At 45.2% G+C, this 20402-nt stretch overlaps 1 protein-coding gene across 1 annotated transcript in view; it reads left to right on the forward strand.

Annotated features, from left to right (window-relative positions):
• Positions 1–1425: 1425 nt before the first annotated feature.
• LOC122924806 (von Willebrand factor A domain-containing protein 5A-like) overlaps positions 1426–20402 on the forward strand; it is a 274200-nt gene continuing 255223 nt past the window's right edge. The window contains exon 1 of the mRNA XM_044276248.1: positions 1426–1480. The gene's annotated coding sequence lies outside the window, so the exon portion shown is untranslated. The remainder of the gene's footprint in view (positions 1481–20402) is intronic.

Raw genomic sequence — 20402 nt, forward strand, 5'->3', positions numbered from 1 at the left:
TAAACTGTTGGTTTGCGCATGCGCAGATCGTCAAAACTCAGGAACGCCTCCTCACGTCATTAGCAGTGCGACAGGAAGTCAGGAGGTAGGGAAATCTCACGAGGTAGGGTAGTATAACGCTACACCGGCAGCTTCTCTGGTGAGGACCTGCAGGGGGTGGGAGAGAAAATTGTGCGCTGCCTCCTCTCAAGCTGAGGGGAGCGCAGCGCAGGAGAGACAGCCGGAGTCCCCACATCCACAGCCGACACAGCCGCGGATACAGCCGCCGAGACCACATTGCCAGGCTCCATCACGTCAGGAGCAGAGGATGAGAGGTCCAACAGGCAGGCATCCAACCAGGCAGCTGTTGGATGCAGCTGAGCTCTGCAATAAACAGCTCTGCAATAAACTCCTCCATGGTAAGAGAGATGACCGAGGCAGGCAGGGAAGCAGTCCACACGGGCGGCAGGCGGGCAGTCTGACCGGCAGCAGGATCCTAAACACAACTTAGGCAGACAGCCTAATACCGGCCACCTCGTCTTATATACAAAATCTACCCCACCCCCCCCCAAACCTATCCTCCAATGCCCTACTTGTTACTGGGGACCTAAAACGTCCTAACCCCAGCAACCATTCCCCTATAGGACCCCTACCCTAGCCAGTCACCCGCATTCTTCCCTTTACCCAGCAACCAAGCTAAATTTAGCCAACTAGGCCACTGAGTTTTGGCGGGAAACACTATCTTGGTGGGAAAATTCCCGGCAAAAACCCAATACTAACCCTTGGGAAAATCATAATCCCATGAAGATCCCTCCAAATGGGATTTTCGGGATCCTAACATTCTATTCTAAATGGCATACAATTAGTTTTTGTAACTTTTTTTTTAGATACATCAGAGCAGTATCACATATCATAGGTTTAGATACAGCAGTGCAGTATCACATATCATAGGTTTAGATACAGCAGTGCAGTATTACATATGATAGACTTAGATACAGCAGAGCAGTATCACATATCATAGGTGTAGATACAGCAGTGCAGTATCACATATCATAGGCTTAGATACAGCAGTGCAGTATCACATATGATAGGCTTAGATACAGCAGCACAGTATTACATGATAGGCTTAGATACAGCAGTGCAGTATCACATAAAATAGGCTTAGATACAGCAGTGCAGCATCACATATGATAGGCTTAGATACAGCAGCGCAGTATCACAGGATAGGATTAGATACTTGGGCTTAGCAGTGCACTATTGCTGATTATTTATAATGGAGCACAGTGTATATTGTGATGTAGACTATCCCTGCGGTTTATGGCAGGTTGGGGGAGTGTGCACACAGACTGCAGAGCCGCCCGTCCTCTCCCCTCAGCTGCTGGGAGCCCTGGACGCGCCCATCTACGGCACTGCCCCCTCCCCTCCTCCTCCCGAAGTCACTGACACCAATCCGGAGCTGATCACACTGCACAAGGGAAGCAGACGCACTGAGAAGACGGAGGTAATGTGAACTCTACAGTACATGTATACAGCGGTACGGTGCACCTAGTGTATATACACCTCACAGTACAGCGTATACTACTATATAGTAGATACTGGAGTACAGTGCACAGTATAGCATACACCCAGAGGTGTGGTACACACTGTACATGTGCAGTACATCACAGACAAGCATCCACACAGAGATGGAGAATATTCAGTATATAGTACAGTACAAGTATACATAGGTATGGTAACTGTATACAGAGTGGTATATAGTACAGAGGTATATAGTACAGTAGAGGTATACATAGGTATGGTAAATGTATACAGAGTGGTATATAGTACAGAGGTATATAGTACAGTACAAGTATACATAGGTATGGTAAATGTATACAGAGTGGTATATAGTACAGAGGTATATAGTACAGTACAAGTATACATAGGTATGGTAAATGTATACAGAGTGGTATATAGTACAGAGGTATATAGTACAGTACAAGTATACATAGGTATGGTAAATGTATACAGAGTGGTATATAGTACAGAGGTATATAGTACAGTAGAGGTATACATAGGTATGGTAAATGTATACAGAATGGTTTATAGTACAGAGGTATATAGTACAGTAGAAGTATACATAGGTATGGTAAATGTATACAGAATGGTATATAGTACAGAGGTATATAGTACAGTAGAAGTATACATAGGTATGGTAAATGTATACAGAATGGTATATAGTACAGAGGTGTATAGTACAGTAGAAGTATACATAGGTATGGTAAATGTATACAGAATGGTATATAGTACAGTAGAAGTATACATAGGTATGGTAAATGTATACAGAATAGTATATAGTACAGAGGTATATAGTACAGTAGAAGTATACATAGGTATGGTAAATGTATACAGAATGGTATATAGTACAGAGGTATATAGTACAGTAGAGGTATACATAGGTATGGTAAATGTATACAGAATAGTATATATGCCGAGGTATATAGTACAGTAGAGGTATACATAGGTTATACATAGGTAGGTATGGTAAATGTATACAGAATAGTATATATGCCGAGGTATATAGTACAGTAGAGGTATACATAGGTATGGTAAATGTATACAGAATGGTATATACGCAGATGTATATAGTACAGTAGAAGTATACATAGGTATGGTAAATGTATACTGAATAGTATATATGCCGAGGTATATAGTACATAGAGGTATACATAGGTTATACATAGGTATGGTAAATGTATACAGAATAGTATATATGCCGAGGTATATAGTACAGTAGAGGTATACATAGGTTATACATAGGTATGGTAAACAACAACAACAACAAACAAGATTCACGCCTGCAACAGCATTTGCTAGCGGCAGCGCGCCTAATTGTCGCAACCCACTGGAAAGACACGGCCACCCGGCGATTTCACAATGGCTTGCCAAGTGTGACCAAGTGTATAGAATGGAACAATTGGCTCATTGGGAGTTGAACAAACTGCATCTGTGTTTGAAGGGATTTGGGGGAATTGGAAGAAATTCAGGAAACTCAGTGACATTACCTGCCTGAACATCTTGTTCTCTTAGTTGCCATTTATAGAATTAATTTATCTGTACTCAGCGATATGTCGTTATTGTTCTTAAATATACAATTTATCAGAGTCTTTACATAAAGGAAAATGTCTGTTCTATTCCTGTATAATATACAGTGACATGGGGATGTGAAGGTCTGAGGTCAATCTAGATGTACAGTATTAGAAATACGGTGTATGCTACACACAGGAAATCTTTTTGTATCGTTGTTATACATGTCTGTCCTATGTCATTGTTGATGTGTATTCAATAAAATGTTTTAAAAACTAAACTAATGCTCTCCAAAGTGTAAAATTAAAAAAAGTAAAGACCCCCAAAAAAATAATGGCAAAGCATACCGTACTGCAGCTTCTTGCCCTGTCCCCGATGACCATAAACGACATGTCCCCCTACATCAAAAAAAGTGGACATAACTTAAAGGGAACCTGTCACCGGGATTTTAGGTATAGAGCTGAGGACATGGGCTGCTAGATGGCCGCTAGCACATCCGCAATACCCAGTCCCCATAGCTCTGTGTGCTTTTATTGTGTAAAAAAAACTATTTGATACATATGCAAATTAACCTGAGATGAGTCCTGTCCCTGACTCATCTCACGTACAGGACTCATCTCGGGTTAATTTGCATATGTATCAAATCGTTTTTTTTTACACAATAAAAGCACACAGAGCTATGGGGACTGGGTATTGCGGATGTGCTAGCGGCCATCTAGCAACCCATGTCCTCAGCTCTATACCCAAAATCCCGGTGACAGGTTCCCTTTAACCACTTCAGCCCCGCTAGCTGAAACCCCCTTCATGACCAGAGCACTTTTTACACTTCGGCACTACACTACTTTCACCGTTTATCGCTCGGTCATGCAACTTACCACCCAAATGAATTTTACCTCCTTTTCTTCTCACTAATAGAGCTTTCATTTGGTGGTATTTTATTGCTGCTGACATTTTTACTTTTTTTGTTATTAATCAAAATGTAACTATTTTTTTGCAAAAAAATGACATTTTTCACTTTCAGCTGTAAAATTTTGCAAAAAAAACCACATCCATATATAAATTTTTCGCCAAATTTATTGTTCTACATGTCTTTGATAAAAAAAAAATGTTTGGGCAAAAAAAAAAAATGGTTTGGGTAAAAGTTATAGCGTTTACAAACTATGGTACAAAAATGTGAATTTCCGCTTTTTGAAGCAGCTCTGACTTTCTGAGCACCTGTCATGATTCCTGAGGTTCTACAATGCCCAAACAGTAGAAAAACCCCACAAATGACCCCATTTCGGAAAGTAGACACCCTAAGGTATTCGCTGATGGGCATAGTGAGTTCATAGAACTTTTTATTTTTTGTCACAAGTTAGTGACACTTGTTAGTGACACTTGTTGACACATTTTTTTTTTCTCTTTTTTCCTTACAAAGTCTCATATTCCACTAACTTGCGACAAAAAATAAAAAATTCTAGGAACTCGCCATGCCCCTGACGGAATACCTTGGGGTGTCTTCTTTCCAAAATGGGGTCACTTGTGGGGTAGTTATACTGCCCTGGCAATTTAGGGGCCCATATGTGTGAGAAGTACTTTGCAATCAAAATCTGTAAAAAATGACCGGTGAAATCCGAAAGGTGCACTTTGGAATATGTGCCCCTTTGCCCACCTTGGCATCAAAAAAGTGTCACACATCTGGTATCGCCGTACTCAGGAGAAGTTGGGGAATGTGTTTTGGGGTGTCATTTTACATATACCCATGCTGGGTGAGAGAAATATCTTGGCAAAAGACAACTTTTCCCATTTTTTTTATACAAAGTTGGCATTTGACCAAGATATTTTTTTCACCCAGCATGGGTATATTTAAAATGACACCCCAAAACACATTCCCCAACTTCTCCTGAGTACGGCGATACCACATGTGTGACACTTTTTTGCTGCCAAGGTGGGCAAAGGGGCACATATTCCAAAGTGCACCTTTCGGATTTTGCAGGCCATTTTTTACACATTTTGATTGCAAAGTTCTTCTCACACATATGGTCCCCTAAATTGCCAGGGCAGTATAACTACCCCACAAGTGACCCCATTTTGGAAAGAAGACACCCCAAGGTATGTCGTGAGGGGCACAGCGAGTTCCTAGAATTTTATTTTTTTTGTCACAAGTTAGCGGAAAATGATGATTTATTTTCTTTCTCTTTTTTCCTTACAAAGTCTCATATTCCACTAACTTGCGGCAAAAATTTAAAAATTCTAGGAACTCGCCATGCCCCTCACGGAATACCTTGGGGTGTCTTCTTTCCAAAATGGGGTCACTTGTGGCGTAGTTATACTGCCCTGGCAATTTAGGGGCCCAAATGTGTGAGAAGTACTTTGCAATCAAAATGTGTAAAAAATGGCCTGCGAAATCCGAAAGGTGCACTTTGGAATATGTGCCCCTTTGCCCACCTTGGCATCAAAAAAGTGTCACACATCTGGTATCGCCGTACTCAGGAGAAGTTGGGGAATGTGTTTTGGGGTGTCATTTTACATATACCCATGCTGGGTGAGAGAAATATCCTGGCAAAAGACAACTTTTCCAATTTTTTTATACAAAGTTGGCATTTGACCAAGATATTTATCTCACCCAGCATGGGTATATGTAAAATGACACCCCAAAACACATTCCCCAGCTTCTCCTGAGTACGGCGATACCAGATGTGTGACACTTTTGCGCATCTAGGCTGCAAAAGTGCCCAAATTCCTTTTAGGAGGGCATTTTTAGACATTTGGATCCCAGACTTCTTCTCACGCTTTAGGGCCCCTAAAAAGCCAGGGCAGTATAAATACCCCACATGTGACCCCACTTTGGAAAGAAGACACCCCAAGGTATCCAATGAGGGGCCTGGCAAGTTCATAGAATTTTATTTTTTTCGCATTAGTTAGCGGAAATTGATTTTTATTTTATTTTTTCTCACAAAGTGTCACTTTCCGCTAACTTAGGACAAAAATTTAAATCTTTCATGGACTCAATATGCCCCTCAGCAAATACCTTGGGGTGTCTTCTTTCCAAAATGGGGTCAGTTGTGGGGTGTTTGTACTGCCCTGGCATTTGAGGGTCTCCGCAATCATTACATGTATGGCCAGCATTAGGAGTTTCTGCTATTCTCCTTATATTGAGCAGATATTGGGCTGAAAGAAAAAAATGAACGGCACAGATTTCTTCATTCCATTGATCAATGTGGATGAAAAAATCTCTGCCAAAAAAAAAAAAATGGAGGGGAAAGGCGTCTGCCAGGACATAGGAGCTCCGCCCAACATCCATACCCACTTAGCTCGTATGCCCTGGCAAACCAGATTTCTCCATTCACATCAATCGATGTGGATGAATAAATCATTGCCGGGATTTTTTTTTATTTTTTTTTATATATATACAAAGTGTTTGCCAAAGCATAGGAACGCCGCCTCCTCCTCAGCTCGTATGCATTGGCAAACGTATCTGTTACTGCAGAGTAGAAATCTCGTCTTGCAGCGCCGCATACACCGACTTGCGTGTAATCTGACAGCAGCGCAATGCTTCTGTCAGAATGCACATCAGTGCTGCAGTTAATCGATCGGTTGGTCCACCTGGAAGGTAAAAAAAAAAAAAAAAAAGAAAAGAAAAAACCAGGCCGCAACGCAATAATTTTATTAACTTTGCAACAGAACATATAAACTTTAACTTTTTTAACTGAACATTAACTTTTTTTCTTACGGCTAACTACACTGGTGGATGGGGCCACGGAACCTCCTGGGTACAGGAGGTTCTCGATGATCTCTTCCTGAAATTTGAGGAAGGATCCAGTTCTCCCAGCCTTACTGTAGAGAACAAAACTATTGTACAGAGCCAATTGAATTAAATATACAGACACCTTCTTATACCAGCGTCTGGTTCTGCGGGAAACTAAATACGGAGACAACATCTGGTCATTGAAGTCCACCCCTCCCATGTGGAGGTTATAGTCGTGAACTGAGAGGGGCTTTTCAATGACACGGGTTGCTCGCTCAATTTGTATTGTCGTGTCTGCGTGAATGGAGGAGAGCATGTAAACGTCACGCTTGTCTCTCCATTTCACCGCGAGCAGTTCTTCGTTACACAGTGCGGCCCTCTGCCCCCTTGCAAGACGGGTGGTAACGAGCCGTTGGGGGAAGCCCGCGCGACTAGTTCGCGCGGTACCACAGGCGCCAATCCGTTCTAGAAACAAATGCCTAAAGAGGGCCACACTTGTGTAAAAATTGTCCACATAAAGATGGTACCCCTTGCCGAATAAGGGTGACACCAAGTCCCAAACTGTCTTCCCACTGCTCCCCAGATAGTCAGGGCAACCGACCGGCTCCAGGGTCTGATCTTTTCCCTCATAGACACGAAATTTGTGGGTATAGCCTGTGGCCCTTTCACAGAGCTTATACAATTTGACCCCATACCGGGCGCGCTTGCTTGGGATGTATTGTTTGAAGCCAAGGCGCCCGGTAAAATGTATCAGGGACTCGTCTATGCAGATCTTTTGCTCTGGGGTATAAATATCTGCAAATTTCAGGTTGAAATGGTCTATGAGGGGCCGAATTTTGTGGAGCCGGTCAAAAGCAGGGTGGCCTCTGGGACGGGAGGTGCTGTTATCACTAAAGTGCAGGAAACGCAGGATGACCTCAAATCGTGTCCTGGACATAGCAGCAGAGAACATGGGCATGTGATGAATCGGGTTCGTGGACCAATATGACCGCAATTCATGCTTTTTTGTCAGGCCCATGTTGAGGAGGAGGCCCAGAAAAGTTTTAATTTCGGAAACTTGGACTGGTTTCCACCGGAAAGGCTGGGCATAATAGCTTCCCGGGTTAGCGGTTATAAATTGTGTGGCATACCGATTTGTTTCTGCCACAACTAAGTCTAAGAGCTCCGCAGTCAAGAACAGCTCAAAAAATCCCAGGGCCGAACCGATCTGAGCTGTCTCAACCCGAACTCCAGACTGGGCGGTGAAAGGGAAAACTACAGGTGCGGCTGAAGTTGGGGACTGCCAATCAGGGTTTGCCAGCACCTCTGGGATTCTAGGGGCTCTACGGGCACGTCTTTGCGGTGGCTGCGACGGGGTCACTACTGCACGTGCCACCGTACCAGCTTCAACTGCCCTTCTGGTGCTCGCTACTTCACCAGGTTGTACGGCAGTGCTGGTACTAGGTCCAGGAAGGGCTGGGCTGCTGGTGTATGCCTCACCACGTAATCCGACAGCACCAGCCCCACTCTGCTGCTCTTGAAGCGGATCCTGCGCAACCTGCGGTCTAGCGACACGGGGCCGGGTACGCCTGGTGCTATCAGGGACCTCAGCCTCCTCGTCCGAACTTTGGGTCAGAGAGCCACTGCTTTCTACAGGTTCGTATTCTGACCCGCTGGATTCATCAGATGAGGGTTCCCACTCCTCATCCGACTGGGTCAGAAGCCTGTAGGCCTCTTCAGAGGAATACCCCCTGTTAGACATGTGGGCAACTAAATTTAGGGGTATTCCCTGAGACTACCCAAGAAAAAAAAGCAAGCCTGTCTTACAAAGGGGAGGCTAGCGAAGTACCGGAGGCCGCTGCGGTTGATCAAAAATATCAAAACTGATTTTTTTATCGCCGCAGTGCGTGTAAAGTGAATGTGCAGCAATCAAAAAAAAATTATTTTTTTGTCACTGCGGTGGGGCGGGTGTGGGCGAACGCACGTGTGGGCGAGCGATCAGGCCTGATCGGGCAAACACTGCGTTTTGGGTGGAGGGAGAACTAAAGTGACACTAGTACAATTATAGATCTGACCGTGATCAGTTTTGATCACTTCCAGATACTATAAAAGTACAAATGCTGATTAGCGATACGCTAATCAGCGAATAACGGACTGCGGTGCGGTGGGCTGGGCGCTAACCGATCCCTAAACTACCTAACCAAGGGGCCTAAACTATACTGAAACCTAACGGTCAATAACAGTGAAAAAAAAAGTGACAGTTTGCACTGATCACTTTTTTCTTTTCACTTGTGATTGACAGGGGCGATCAAAGGGGTGATCAAAGGGTTAATCGGGGTGCAGGGGGGTGATCTGGGGCTAAAGTGTAGTGTTTGGTGTACTCACTGTGTAGCCTGCTCCTCTGCTGGATCCAACCGACGAAAAGAACCAGCAGAGGAGCAGGCAGCCATATAACAGATCATATTTACAAATATGATCTGTTATCTGGCTTCTGATTGGATTTTTTAAAAATCAGCAACCTGCCAGCCAATGATCACGGCTGGCAGGTTGCTGACGAAATACTCCTGAACGAAATGCCGGCGCGAACTGCGCATGCGCGGGCGCATATTCGCGTCATCTCGCGTCTCGCGAGATGACGCGTATATGCGTGACTCTGCGCAGCGCTGCCACCTCCGGACCGCACATCTGCGTTAGGCGGTCCGGAGGCGGTTAAAGGGGTTTTCCAAGACTAACAAATTCTCCACCATACGCCCCGGGCCCCTCACTCTGAATGATCTTGCCTGGCTCCCCGCTCTCTACACCTCTCCTGGTCCCCGTACCGCTGCAGATGCTTCTCCCGGATGAAAACATCTGGTGTTGGGGCGGGGGGAAGCAGCCAGTGGCAGGCGGTGATGGGGACAAGCCTCCCTAGCGTCACCAGCGATGCTAGGAAGGATCGTCCCCATCACCACCTGCCATTGGCTGCTCCCCCCGACACCAGATGTTTTCATCCGTGCATGGGGAGAAGTAATTGCGGCGTTCCGGGGACCAGGAGAGGTGCGGGGAGCCAGGCAAGTATATTCAGTGTGAGGGGCCCGGGCGCATGGGGGACATTTTTTTGTCTCGGATAACCCCTTTAAAAAAAAAGTATGTTTGCTATATAAATGGGTCAAAAATGTGAAAAACACATTTATTTCCTTTTTATTTTAAATTTTTTGAAGTTTTAAAAAATAAATACAAATAAATACTGAAATAAAAATTACATAAAGAGAGAGTGATCGTAACCTACTACAGGAGAGGGGGTTGCACAAGGAGAGGGGGAAGTTTCTGGGGGGGGAGGCCCCATTAAAAAATTTGCTGTGGGGCCCAGTCATATAGCAACGCCACTGATGCTGGGAGTTGTAGTTTCACAGCAGCTGGGGTGCCGAAGATTTCTGATCCCTGCATTAGGTTATACACAGAGGAAGAGTAAGGCCTCTTTCACATGGACGTCGCGTGTGAGGGCTGGACAAGATGTGGGTGATGGACCATGTAATGAGCGCCGTGATGTCACCACGGGTCCATTATATCAAAATAGAAAGAAGACATTCCAGGCTGAGCGTTCAAGTGGATTAAGATGAGTTTATTAATTGTTTTTAATTTTTTAACCCCTCCATCACTATTTTACTAAGCATTCTGTATTAAGAATGCTATTATTTTCCCTTATAACCATGTTATAAGGGAAAATAATAAAGATCGGGTCTCCATCCCGATTGTCTCCTAGCAACCATGTGTGAAAATCGCACCGCATCCGCACTTGCTTGCGGATGCTTGCGATTTTCACGCAGCCCCATTTACTTCTATGGAGCCTGTGTTGCGTGAAAATCACCGCTCATGTACACAGTCCCATTGGAGTGAATGGGTCCGGATTCAGTGCGGGTGCAATGCGTTCACCTCACGCATTGCACCCGCGCGGAATTCTTGCCCGTGTGAAAGGGGCCTAATGCATATATATGATAGTCGTGCAGCTGCTAAATATCATAGTATGCGCCTGGAGGTGCAGTGCATGCAGTAAGCTACAGCAGTCCATGCAATATAAGTTTGGACTAATTTTGCATTATGAATCTCTCCCTTAGTACTGTATTACACTTTATTTGCTCACGTGGGAGTATCTGTAATTTCTGACAATTCTCCCTGATGGGTGTAGTTGGGAAGAGTTTGCCTGAAGGAATACATAGTCAGTGACCCATTGAAGAAATACAGGTGTATTGAGTGTGATCAGGAAGTGTAGTGTCAGCCACCGCTCCCACATTACTCTCATTCTTCACATTGTGTGTATTATCTGCATCAGGATCTACATCCCGCCAGCCATTTATGTGTGTACATGTGGGGACATCAGTGTATTTGGTAGTCTGGACCCACACAATACTGCATCTGGCAGGATATGTCATCAGAATTTTTCAATAGTGCAGCCCCAGGCCTTATGCCTGTAATATCAAGTGATCAGATCTCAATACAAAAGAAAGTGAATAAAAAAGAGCTTTTGGAATTTTAATGTTCATTAAGAGTATTTAAAAATCCTCTAAATACGGTACCACTCCCACAAAAATATTTATTCTCTGACCTGTTAGAAAAGTACATGATGTAAACTGCAGTGAAGGTATAACCTCCCATCTGATCCTCAGCTGTGTCATGTGACCAGCACTCTGATCTCCAACTGACACAGGATAGGAAGTCAGTTACTTCTCTATTCATTCCTATGAGATTAAAGGGCTTCTGTCACCCCATTAAACCGTTTTTTTTTTTTCTTTACTAATAATCCCTACACTGCGATCTCATCATACATAAGCTAATTAATGATTTTCGTTCAGTAGAATTTGTTAAAAATCGATTTTTGAAATATGTAAATTACCTTGCTACCAGCAAGTAGGGCGGCTACTTGCTGGTAGCAGCCGCGTCCTCCGATGGTAATGACGCCCCCTCTGCTTGTTGATTGACAGATCCCGTCCGCTGGCCCTTTCTCTGCTGGCCCTGCCTGTTTTGATTCAATATCTGGCGCCTGCGCCGCGGCCGTACCTCTCTTCAATCTGCTTATGTATGATGAGATCGCAGTGTAGGGATTATTAGTAAAGAAAAAAAAAAAACGGTTTAATGGGGTGACAGAAGCCCTTTAACATTGAGGCTTCCATAGTAATACATAGAGAAACTGACTTCCTGTCCTCACATAAGACGCTGTGTCATTTGGAAAGTCAGAGTGATGGCCACATGACACAGCTGAGGATCAGAAGGGAGGTTATAACTCACAAATACAGTCACTGGTAAGAAGATTATATTCACCACAGATTACATCATGTACCTTTCTAACAGGTCAGAGAATAAACATTTTGTGGGAGTGCCTAGGCCTTTTTTAGTTTTTGCATTTTTATTTTTAAGCCTTTTTTAATTTTTGCATTTTTCTGTTCACATATCCATATGAGGGATTATTTTTTGCCGGACAAGATGCATTTTTTAAAGGCACCATTTAATTTACCATGTCTCGTGTTGGAAAACAGGAAATTTGGATTCTGATATTACGTCGTTCACTTTGTGCTAAAAATGACCCAAAATAAACCAAAAACCTTTTGAAAAATTTAAATGTTCTTTGCATCCCCATTTTTTGGCAGCAATATATTTTTTATATTAATCTATATTTCTAATATATATATATCATTTTTAATTTTTATTTTTACGTTATGGCATTCACTGCATAGGAAAAATATTTTAATAGTTTAGATATTTTTGGAAGCGGAGATACCTGTTATGTTTATTTTTTTTATTGTTGATGGTGGTGACATGACACGTCAAGATGGCCGTGACTGCCTCTCCGCGAGCAAATGGATGAGCTCAGTATGTATTTTTTTTGTTTGTTTTTTACTGCTGTGTTAGGAAAAATTGATTTGTTACCATGAAGCGCAAGGATATTCGGCTTCGTGATGAATCGACTTTTTCCTTAAATTCAGATCGCAGTCCACTTTGGTTACTTCGATTCTCTCAACATTAGTCTTTATGATGGGATTAGTATGACGGAGATGTGGTCTGGGTGGCCGAGGTGTGGTCAGGGGCGGATTAAGTGCATTATGGGCCCGGGGCTCTCTACCCAACTTGGGCCCCTCCCTCTATTTTAGTTTAGTTGTTTTTTCTATGTGAAGAGGCTGTGGTGCTTCGTGAGCGCCACAGTCTCTTCCTAGGCCATATGACATCACATTCATTGTTACTTGGCCTAGGTGCAGCTCAGTTCCATCTGAGTGGTTGGTGCTGAGCTGCAATACCAAGCACAGTGCTATCAAATGACATTGCTGAACATAGAGGCTGCGGAGCTTACTGGAACATTGCGGTCTCCTCAAACAGCTTATTAGCCAGGGTGCCAGGAGTCGGTCCCCCACCAGTCTCATATTGATGACCTATCCTGAGGATAGGCCATCAATATATAAATCCCAGAGAAACCTTTTACCTTATGCTATCTGTAGTGTTACATAGGACTGCAAAAATACCCAGGAGCCATTGGCTCCTAAACTGAAAAATTTAGGAGCAAAATTAATTTTTTTGTTGCCAAATTTAAAATACATACCGTATTTTTTGCTTTATAATATGCACCTGGATGTAAGTCACGGTATGGGCAATCGAGGGTTACTCACTTTTCTGAGGAGAACCCTGGGCAGGCATGCGACAGTGAAAGAGAGGCAGACACTAGTTCCTCTGGGGCACACTCTGTAGATAGGGACCAGGCCTGATGTTATGTGAGGTGCCCTGGATGTTGTAGGTGTTTTGAGTGCCTTAGGTAAGGTCCCTTTAAGGATCGTGACGCCAGTGCCTGTAACGGCGGCACACCGGTTTGTAGGAGGATTAATAGAGTACACAGTTGGTAAACCAAACGTTGCTTTACTTTATGGAAACAGTCCAACTTTATACATACAGTTGCAGTAGATGAAAATAATGCAGTGCTTTCTAGTACAAGTGCACAGCAGGTTTACTTCACAATATGGCAGGTATAATCTTGCAAGATACTTGGAGGGCAAACAGTTAATGCTTTGCAGTACAATGCTGCTCTATCCCCTCAGCTATTCTAGCTGGCTGGATCCCAAGGCCCGGATGCCTAAGTGCTGGCTTAAATCCTTGGTATATAATCCTTCCTCCAGTATTGGCACTTGACTAGATTACAATACCTCCTTTTCCTGGCTGTCTTGTCTGTTGGAAGGGAAAGGTGGCTGCAGGTCTCTCCCAGGAGGTGCTCTCCTACTACTGGGGTATCTCAACTGAGCTATCCTTAGCCTCAGGAGCTTCAGGCTGACTAGGTAACTCCTCTAGTCCCCTGGAATACACTAACTCTCCCCTGTCTGGGCCGTCCTATATATAACTAGGGCTCTCTAGCTCCCTCTAACGCCTGGGAGGCTAAACTGCACCCTGACAGGCCTGACACCCAGTTAACACAGGGAAATACATGCACATGGCATTCAATGCAATAAGACACATTAACCCCTTTTGTGTAGTGCCCACCTTTACCTAGTGGGACACTACACAATTCCTGGACAGTGTTAATATTAAATGTGACTATAAGCCCCTTCATCCATAGAAATTCACTCATGCACTGCTGCACATGGGTGTTTTCCTATGAATGAGGGGGGTTATAGTCACATTTAATGCAAACACTTAGGCCAATAATACTACAGCTCCTGGACAGTGTTTATATTAAATGTGACTATAGCACCATCCTAAAGGGTGCACCCATGTACCCATGCTCGGCATTTGGGTCGGCGTTGGGCCCCCCAGCGATGTCGGGCCCGGGGCTACAGACCCAAACGCCCCAATTATAATCCGCCACTGGGTGTGGTCGGGGGTTCCGCTCTGTATGCTCTTGGGATATTCGTGTACACGAGATCCAGTGCGTTCACCCCCCTGTCACAAAGTCCACATACTGGTAGAACCATCTTGAGATCTGCATGGTTGAAGTCACCGGCAACAATAATCAGTCAGTCGGGGGGCATGTTTTGCAGCTCACTGACTGCTTCATAGAGTTCACCAAGAGCCCCTTCTACGTTTAAGCTGGGTGGAATGTAGACTCCGATAATGAATAGTGATAATGGTAGGTAGAACGGTCTGTATGAACGAACGGTTAACACAGTCTGTGCACCATCTCAGGTAGGTATATAAGCACAAACTGCCTCAGCGGGTCTTGCCACAGAGAGCTGGGTTTGCTTGTCACGCAGCCAGCCCTTCCATCTATATAGCTGCATCTGGGACGTTGTCACAGAGCCATGCCTCTGTGCACACAAACACGCGGCAGTCCCTCGCCTCACTGCAGGGGTGGCACTGCAGTCGTATGTGATCCAATTTGTTTTCTAGAGAGCAGATGATGGGAGAGCAGAATTGATGGGAGAGCAGGTCGATACAGCGTGCCCTTTCTCCCCTCTTCTGGCGGATTGTGCATCTCTTTTGGTGTTCCCTTCCTGGGTGTGGACTTGCAGTAAACCGGATTGGAATAATCCACATTGACGCTATAATATGCAATGACTGGGTAAGGTGTAAATGATAGTAAAGAGTTTTTGTTCGTGGCGCCAATTGCAGGGTGCGCAGGGTACAGTCTCAGGGCCCTTTAAGGTGTTGCAACTCACGTACCAGGTGAGGGATGCCAGAGTTGTGTAGCAGTAGGTATAGTGTCAACGGTGTCTCCTACCTTGGTACGGCTGGACTCCTGGATCCTGGCTCACTTGCAATAAATAAGTGTGTTGCTAGTAGGAGTAATTGAGGAACTTGGTAGTAATGAATGAGATCCAGACTTGGAATATAATTCAAACTTGTCTTTACTCTGGTGCAGCAGTAATCCATATGAGGTACATCAATAGTCTTTGATCCCAGCAGGTATTGGCAATGTATGGCAGGAATCTGTCTTCTGCTTCTATCATATGCCTGGAGAATATGGCAGGAATTACTATTTTCTGCTCTATCTTCTGCTGTATATGGGACTGACTAGCTGAGGAGGAATTTGGCTTCTCCTGGTCTCTGGACGGTACTCACAGTTAGCTCACAGGATATGGTTCTTCCTGGAGTTCTGGAGGTGGCTGCTTGCTTGTCACCAGCTGAGGCTGAAGGCTCAGGCTGGGAATGATGATCTTTGGTCTCAGCCGAGACAAGATCCTGGTCTGAAATCCCTAGAACTGGGAGCTCCTACCAGCACAGCCTTCCCCTAGCCGGGGTGGCTGGCACACTAACTTCCTTCCCCACCCATGAGGCAGGATGTGGGAACATTCCACACCTCCTCAAAGAGGGGGGGCTAAACTGGAATGTACTATTCCAGTCTAGATATGCTAAACTGAACTAAGTCCCTTCTAAACACATTGCTGCCACCTGCTGGTGAACATGAAAATTACAGCAAATACATGTACAAGGTTTAGAAAATGCACATTTGCGAGGATGTGATGTAAAATTACACAGGATGACAATGCAGATACACTTAACAGGTTGTAGCAGGGTAAAAGAGTTTAGTAACATAACTCTGGGATGTTACACACTGCAGGACCCTCCGTGCATCTAGATCCAGACAAAGCTTCTGCTCCCGTGTAGTGCCCCCCTCCAACCTGGGGACTGTGGCTGGGCTCCTGCATGCAGCCGCCTCCGCCTGGGTACTCCTCCCAGAGCCGAGGGGTGCTTCTAGCATCCTACATCTCTGCTCCTTTTCTCCCCCATGTGTGGGACCTGTCCTGTTACTCTGCTTGGGACTGTTCCCTGTCTCCTGCTTGAGCTCCTCTGTCCTTACTGGCCCATATCCAGGCCTAGTGCTACTTCTTCCTGCCCGTTCATGTTCACCCCTCCCTCAATTCCCAGTACACCTGCCCTGGGCCAGGTTCTGGCTACCCCCTGTTGGCCATTTGCACTTATCGATCTAGCCGCTGTCCACCTGCCGCTTCGTTCTGATTCCCCCATCCGCCCCCCTCCTGGTTGCGGTAGCTTTCGCACACTGCGGCCTGGAGGTCTGTGTGCAGCAGGCTGTGGTCCTGGCAGGTAAGGCTGGGTGTGTAATGGGGGGTTAAGTGGGGGTCCAGCTCCATCTTCTTCCCCCGATTTCTCAGGTTTTATTGCTTGCTTGCTAATGGCAGAAGGGAGTAGTAGTGTGTACATACTGATGGGTCTGGATCAGTTTTATTGATAAAGAATTCTACATATTCCATTCCATGCAGTTCTAACTCCAGCATATAAGAGAAGCTTGTGCACCAAGCCCCTGAGATGCTAAGGCCTCTTTCACACGACTGTTTTTTTTTTTTTTCATTTACGGGACGTTTTTTTGCGTTCAGTATACGGAACCATTCATTTCAGTGGTTCCGCAAAAAAAAGGAATGTTCTCCGTATGCATTCCGTATTTCCGTTTTTCCGTTCCATTGAAAGATAGAACATGTCCTATTATTGCCTGCAAAATCCATTCAAGTCAATGGGTCCCCCCCAAAAAACTGAACACATATGAAAATGCATCCGTATGTCTTTATCCATTCCGTTTTTCGCTGAACCAACTATTGAAAATATTATGCCCAGCCCAATTTTTTCTATGTAATTACTGTATATGCCATATGGAACGGAAAAACGGACCAGAAACGGAAACAAAAACTGGAACAATGGATCGGTGAAAAACGGACCGCAAAACACTGAAAAAGCCGTACGGTTGTGTGAAAGAGGCCTAAGGCAGAGGATGGGAGTGGTAGTGGCCCTGATGAGATGTTATGTCACGTGTACTCCCTCAGTCTGTTGCTCCCTGAATATCGGTGCCATGGAAAGGTGGTTTGCGGAATAAGGCCAGAAGTAAATGTATAAAAGTCTCTCTTTACTTAGCGCAGAATATAACATAACATGGCATAACATTACAAGCGATTGCAGATGCCTCCCGGCCTGGGGTTTTGCACTCCTACTGCCTCCATCTAAGTAAGCTCCACCTTCTGGTGGGAGATATATAGTTTTTTTTCTTTAAAAAACACAATCTGCCTATTTTAGTGCATGATTGTAGTCCTGTTACAGTAACAATCCTGGAGCATCGTCTCTTAGAATTATGTTGTGTTATTCCTACTAGAAATGTATGAATTTATTGACAACTGCTTGTTACCAGCTGTGGGTGTCCTTACACTTTCTGACCGTCTCCAATCATTGTTGCCAATATCAGAATGTGTGGAAACACCCCTTAGGCCTCATGCACACGACCGTTGTGTGTTTTGCGGTCCGCAAATTGCGGATCCCCAAAACACGGATGGCCATTGATATAACTGCCTATTCTTGTCCTCAAAACAGACAAGAAGAGGACAAGTTATATTTTATTTGCAGACCACGGAACGGAGCAACGGATGCGGAACAGCACACTGAGTGCTGTCCGCATGTTTTGCTGCCCCATTGAAGTGAATGGGTCCGCATCCAAACCGCAAAAACTGGGTCTCGGATGCGGACCAAAACAACGGTCGTGTGCATGAGGCCTTAGTCTAACACAGACATGCTCAATCTGCGGCCCTCCAGCTGTTGCAAAACTATATCTCCCTGCATGCCCGAACAGCTTACAGCTATTACGATAAAGTATGTCCCAAACCTCAAGTATGCCTTTTAGGTATGATTCCGGTAAACACTAACAACAAACAAGATTCACGCCTGCAACAGCATTTGCTAGCGGCAGCGCGCCTAATTGTCGCAACCCACTGGAAAGACACGGCCACCCCGGCGATTTCACAATGGCTTGCCAAGTGTGACCAAGTGTATAGAATGGAACAATTGGCTCATTGGGAGTTGAACAAACTGCATCTGTGTTTGAAGGGATTTAGGGGAATTGGAAGAAATTCAGGAAACTCAGTGACATTACCTGCCTGAACATCTTGTACTGTTAGTTGGCATTTATAGAATTAATTTATCTGTACTCAGCGATATGTCGTTATTAGAGTTGAGCGAACACCTGGATGTTCGGGTTCGAGAAGTTCGGCCGAACATCCCGGAAATGTTCGGGTTCGGGATCCGAACCCGATCCGAACTTCGTCCCGAACCCGAACCCCATTGAAGTCAATGGGGACCCGAACTTTTCGGCACTAAAAAGGCTGTAAAACAGCCCAGGAAAGAGCTAGAGGGCTGCAAAAGGCAGCAACATGTAGGTAAATCCCCTGCAAACAAATGTGGATAGGGAAATGAATTAAAATAAAAATTAAATAAATAAAAATTAACCAAAATCAATTGGAGAGAGGTTCCATAGCAGAGAATCTGGCTTCCCGTCACCCACCACTGGAACAGTCCATTCTCAGATATTTAGGCCCCGGCACCCAGGCAGAGGAGAGAGGTCCCGTAACAGAGAATCTGTCTTCATGTCAGCAGAGAATTAGTCTGCATGTCATAGCAGAGAATGAGGCTTCACGTCAGCCACCACTGCAACAGTCCATTGGCATATATTTAGGCCCAGCACCCAGGCAGAGGAGGGAGGTCCCGTAACAGAGAATCTGTCTTCATGTCAGCAGAGAATTAGTCTGCATGTCATAGCAGAGAATGAGGCTTCACGTCAGCCACCACTGCAACAGTCCATTGGCATATATTTAGGCCCAGCACACACACAGGCAGAGGAGAGAGGTCCCGTAACAGAGAATCTGGCTTCATGTCAGCAGAGAATCAGTCTGCATGTCATAGCAGAGAATGAGGCTTCACGTCAGCCACCACTGCAACAGTCCATTGGCATATATTTAGGCCCAGCACACACACAGGCAGAGGAGAGAGGTCCCGTAACAGAGAATCTGGCTTCATGTCAGCAGAGAATCAGTCTGCATGTCATAGCAGAGAATGAGGCTTCACGTCAGCCACCACTGCAACAGTCCATTGGCATATATTTAGGCCCAGCACCCAGGCAGAGGAGGGAGGTCCCGTAACAGAGAATCTGTCTTCATGTCAGCAGAGAATTAGTCTGCATGTCATAGCAGAGAATGAGGCTTCACGTCAGCCACCACTGCAACAGTCCATTGGCATATATTTAGGCCCAGCACACACACAGGCAGAGGAGAGAGGTCCCGTAACAGAGAATCTGGCTTCATGTCAGCAGAGAATCAGTCTGCATGTCATAGCAGAGAATGAGGCTTCACGTCAGCCACCACTGCAACAGTCCATTGGCATATATTTAGGCCCAGCACACACACAGGCAGAGGAGAGAGGTCCCGTAACAGAGAATCTGGCTTCATGTCAGCAGAGAATCAGTCTGCATGTCATAGCAGAGAATGAGGCTTCACGTCAGCCACCACTGCAACAGTCCATTGGCATATATTTAGGCCCAGCACCCAGGCAGAGGAGGGAGGTCCCGTAACAGAGAATCTGTCTTCATGTCAGCAGAGAATTAGTCTGCATGTCATAGCAGAGAATGAGGCTTCACGTCAGCCACCACTGCAACAGTCCATTGGCATATATTTAGGCCCAGCACCCAGGCAGAGGAGGGAGGTCCCGTAACAGAGAATCTGTCTTCATGTCAGCAGAGAATTAGTCTGCATGTCATAGCAGAGAATGAGGCTTCACGTCAGCCACCACTGGAACAGTCCATTCTCAGATATTTAGGCCCCGGCACCCAGGCAGAGGAGAGAGGTCCCGTAACAGAGAATCTGTCTTCATGTCAGCAGAGAATTAGTCTGCATGTCATAGCAGAGAATGAGGCTTCACGTCAGCCACCACTGCA

Source organism: Bufo gargarizans, chromosome 1, assembly GCF_014858855.1.
Source record: "Bufo gargarizans isolate SCDJY-AF-19 chromosome 1, ASM1485885v1, whole genome shotgun sequence".
In the NCBI taxonomy this organism is placed as follows: domain Eukaryota; kingdom Metazoa; phylum Chordata; class Amphibia; order Anura; family Bufonidae; genus Bufo; species Bufo gargarizans.